This window comes from Palaemon carinicauda, chromosome 10 (assembly GCF_036898095.1).
Source record: "Palaemon carinicauda isolate YSFRI2023 chromosome 10, ASM3689809v2, whole genome shotgun sequence".
In the NCBI taxonomy this organism is placed as follows: Eukaryota; Metazoa; Arthropoda; class Malacostraca; order Decapoda; family Palaemonidae; genus Palaemon; species Palaemon carinicauda.
The window spans coordinates 103,881,139-103,886,138 of NC_090734.1; positions in this window are offsets into that span (position 1 = coordinate 103,881,139).

Genomic DNA, 5,000 nt, shown 5'->3' on the forward strand with positions numbered 1-5,000 from the left:
CTCGTGCAAGGTATCTATGAAAGCAAGCAAACTTAAGGATCATCTTATTAGAAGACACTCAACTCTCCTCTCAAAATCCGTGGACTATTTCTGATGTCTTGAAAGAGTCCTTAAAAGGCAGCGTTTAGATTCAATTAATTCAGAAAATGTTACTATGGACAATGAAATGCCATGAAAGCCAGTCTTCAAGTACCGTGGGCGATAGCTTCACCTCAGAAACTCCACAACATAAGAAAAGATCTAATCAAACCAGCTACAGTAAGCATAGCTGAAATTATGTGTGCAGCTAACCCAGCTGCCAGACTAAAATTGGTACCACTATCCAACAACACAATGAACTATCAAATGATATTAAGGATCAATTAATTTTTGAGGTTAAAAAGCAGTGGTATCTTCGTCATTCAACTGAAAAAAATTAACTGATGTAGAAAGTGATGCACAATTAATGATATACATCGGGTACAAAGGAGAAAGGGAAATTGAAGATATACTTATGTGTAATCCACCTAAAACCACTACAAAGTATGTGGATATATTCAGAAAACTTGCATATCTTAATGAACTAGATGTCCAGCTAGATTGGAAAAACTGTGTTGTAGTCACAACAGGTGGTGCGCCATCTATGCTTGGTGTTAACTCACGAATTTTGGCTGTGCAAAAAAACGAGAATACTTCAGTTCTTACAACACACTATCATTCATTGTCAAGCACTGGCAGTATAGTTTTTGCAACCTGATTTGCAGGTGACGTGTGATATCATGAAAATAGTTAATTACATTAATTCAAGTGATTTAAACTCAAGACTGTTTAGTTTAGTTCTTTGTGTTGGGAGATCGATTTTGAACATCGCTGTCTGTTGTATTATGCTCCAACTCAATAGCTATCACGACGAAATGTTCTTGAACGAGTATTTCAGCTCAAACTGAGACTGAAGCGTTTTGGGGCACAATTTAGAAGGGAAATCTGAGAGATCAAAAATTGATTTCCATTCTTTGCTATTTAGTGGACATACTTTGCATAACGGCAACGACCAGAAAAAATATAATCTCATTGAATGAAAGAATACAAGCATTCGTAGGCAAACTGGATTTTTGGGACTCAAAATTTAAAACTGGTGGAATAGCTGGATTTCCAAAGTTATGAGAGTTTTTCGAAGATACAAATTCTATGCATTTGAGTGATATAGAGAGTATAATGAGTGAATATTTAAATAGCCTGTGTCTAAGGATTGAAGAATATTTCCCATAAAATTAACCCACTCAACTATGCTTTGATGCAGAATCCATTCACATGTAACACTGAACATTTCCCAGATGAACCAAATGGACCTGCAGAAGAAAAAAGAAAAAAAGAAAACAGCCTTATAATAATGGAATTTAACTCCATGATATTATACTCATTTCAGATTACCCAAAGGAAAGAGTTCCCCCTGGAAAGTTTAGAAGCTGTTGAAATGCTTTTAACATTGGTTCAACTTACATGTATGAGGCTGTCTTTTTAGCTCTTTTGACTATCTAAAGGAAATAGAGAAATATATTGAACCTAGAAAATTACAACGGATGTGACCTTACAAAACTATCCTCCTCGCATTACTGAAATAATCTAAAACTGATGGTGTAATTTTTTACACTACTGTTTAAGTACATATATAAATCTTTCCCACTTATTTTCAATTGAAGCTGTGGCTATTTACAAATAAATTATTTCCAGAAGAAGTATTTATTTCTCATTTGTCATCCTGATGAACATTTTTAATTATATGTTCTCTTATTTTGTTCAATTTTATTATGTATATATGTATTTTTTAAATTTGTATTTTCAACAGAAGTTATAGTACTTTTTATATATTTGTATCATAATAATTGAGTAAAGGAAGGTTCACCCGACTAATAGAGTCTGTTTTACATTTGTCAGGTACAAAAGGAAAGATATTTTGTGGGGGTAACGAGGAAGTGATGACCCAAAGTAATTGGGAACAGCTGCTCTAAGGATTAAACTCTTAAAGAAATTACATAGAGTAACTAATAAACTTACGATTCCTAGCTCACACAAAGTAAACCAGATACTGATACAATATTATTCACGTTTCTTACTTGCTTACAGCCAGTTACAAAATCTCTAAAATGCCGATTTTTAAGGATGGGACTTTGACATTCATACCACTTAATAAGGTGACCTAGGACATTTTCAAACTGCATAGGATTTTTGCCTCTGCCTTCCGGTTTTGCGACGCCAGGCTGATTTATCATGAACATTTGTGTTTTCTGAACTGTATTTCATTCTGGATAATTATTACGAAGATCTGGGATTACTGCCATAAATAGACATGTTATAGACCTTCAATAATATGAAGATCTTTTTTCTAAAAGTAATTTTTTGGGCCTGATATGAATTTTTTCTTTATGATGAAAAAATAAACCCTAGATATCAGGGGAAAAATAAGAAAAAGGGGGAAAAATTGGAAAAAAGGGCTTCATTTCATTGTTTCTCAAAGTATTTCTCTAGTTATATACCAAATCTCAAAGCTATATCTTTAAAACTGAGGGGGAATATTAAAGATGAAAGTCAATAAGTGTAGTTTTGAGATACAGGCGTTCAAAATATATTTACATGGGCATTATTAATAAATCATGATTATCATGAACTTTATTTTATGTTTTTGATGATAATAAAAGAATATAAAGCTATATATCATAATTTAATAAAAAATGAAGATCCTTTTGTTGCTTTTGTCTCCTGTGAGGCAGGGCGGCTGCACCACTATACAAAACTCTCTCTCTCCTCTCTCTCTCTCTCTCTCTCTCTCTCTCTCTCTCTCTCTCTCTCTCTCTCTCTCTCTCTCTCTCTCTCTCTCTCTGCACTACCGATATTACCCTCTGAACTCTTAATAGAGCGAATTTCCTTCTTCCTTATGTTAGCAAGATGTTGAAACTGTCTTTTCCTCTTAGAAAAGATCAAATTCTTGCTGAAAACAGGAAAAAAAAAGTAAAAATTAGTGAATGTTTTTTCTTTGTATTTTAACAAAGACAACATTAATAAATCCTAATTATTATGAATTCTATGTTCCTTTTTATTATATTAATCATAATTTAATCGAAAAATTTCACCCTATTGCTCAATATGTTGCTTGTTTTGCTCGTTTAGAGCAAGCCTTTATAGAGCGAATTTACTTCTTTTTTATTTTAGCAAGATGTTGGAATTGTCTTTTCCTCTTTGAAATGATAAAATTCTTGCTGAAAAGAAGAAAAACCAAACGTAAAATTTGTGAATGTTAGACGTCAGTCTCAGGTATGCACTCTCTCTGAGGTCTGTGGTAGAACTAAAGGGCGAATGGTGAGATTTACATCGTCTGCGACTCATGGAAGTTATACAGATGCCATTGTTCACAATTTCTTTTACATTAAAATGTTATAATTATCGAAATTTACGATAACAGAAGAACAAAGTTTATGGTTTATTTAGTTACTTTTGCTAAATACCCTATATCTATGAAAGTGAGAGGAATTTTGATAAAATATTTTGTATACGCATTCTCCATCACTATACAAAACCCCCTGAAAAAATACACCAATCTTGCAGCAGAAGCGTGAGCGAGATAGAGACAGAGAGTTGATGGCTTATGACTCAATGCTGGAATACTCTATCTCCCGCTATGCGTCCCTGGGGACACATATATATGAACTTAGTAACTTTTTGATTTTTCTGAATTGATTATTCTTTTGGCTTGGGTGCTGGACTTAGCAACGAGAAATTTACCAACTAGATAAAAATTCAGGGGAACTATCCTCTCTCTCAGTAGCGGCGTCCACCCCCTCCCTCCAACATAAAAGAGAGATAAAATGTAACTGTGTATATTCAGGGCATCGGCACCAGGATTTATTATTCCCAGGAATGTGCTAAGAATAAAATAGTATTCAGCCACAGCGGATAGATGTTGTTACTGACGGGCGGACCAGGCGTTGGATTCTTGAGTGAAGGCGTGCATCAGAGGCATGTGATCTCTGCCAATGACAAAGGACGTACCTTCTAAGAAGTGGCTAAAGTGCCGGACCGCCAAGTACAATGCCCGCAATTTGCGTTTGAGAGCAGAGTAGCCAGATTCCGCTTTGTGCAGTTTTCTACAGAAGAAGGCCAATAGGCTTAAGGACTGCCCCAATAGCAAAGTCGCTGGCATCGGCGTAGAAAAGGAAAGATGCATGTGATACGGGAAAATAGAGAGCTGCAGTGGTTGATAGGGCATTCTTTGTTATGCAGAAGGCCACTTCTTGAAGGGGATCCCACTTCATCTGTTTTAGCTTGCCCTTAAGGGAGGCATAGAGGGGGGCAAGAGTGGCAGCGATGGCTGGCGGGAAACAGTGATAGTAATTGATCATGCCCAAGAATCCGTACAGTGCTTCAACGAACACGGGAGTGGGGAAGTTCTGAACGTCTTCTACCTTCTCTGGGAGGGGGTTAACTCCTTCAGGAGTGATGCGGTCCCCTAAGAACAATACTTCCTTGGTGCTGAAGTATCACTTCTTGTACCGGACTAAAATGCGTTCTTTTGTTGGCGGTCAAGCTCGATGCATAGATGATGAAGGTATTCCTCTTTGGAGGAAAAGAACACAAGTAGGTCGTTCATGTAACTTACACAGAAGGGAGAGCCCCCAAGATACCATTCATAAGACCTTGAAAAAGTGGCCCGGGCATTATGAAGGCCACAACAGGAGTAATTGAAGGTATACTCACCAAGAGGGGTGGTGATTGTGGTCCTGGGGATGTCTTCTGTGTTTATGAGAACCTGAAAATACCCTTTCATGAGCTTGAGCGTGAAGAAAAGCTTTCCTTTGTGCAAGTAGAAGATCACGTTATTGATGTTTATGAGTGGGTAGTGATCCAGAGACATTTTTCTTCAGAATGATGTGTAAGGGTAACAATCATGGGCTTGAGGTATTTTGGGAAAGGTCTTTTTTTTTCCATTTCAGTGAATATGTTCATTGGCTGCAAAAATATCCAGTGCC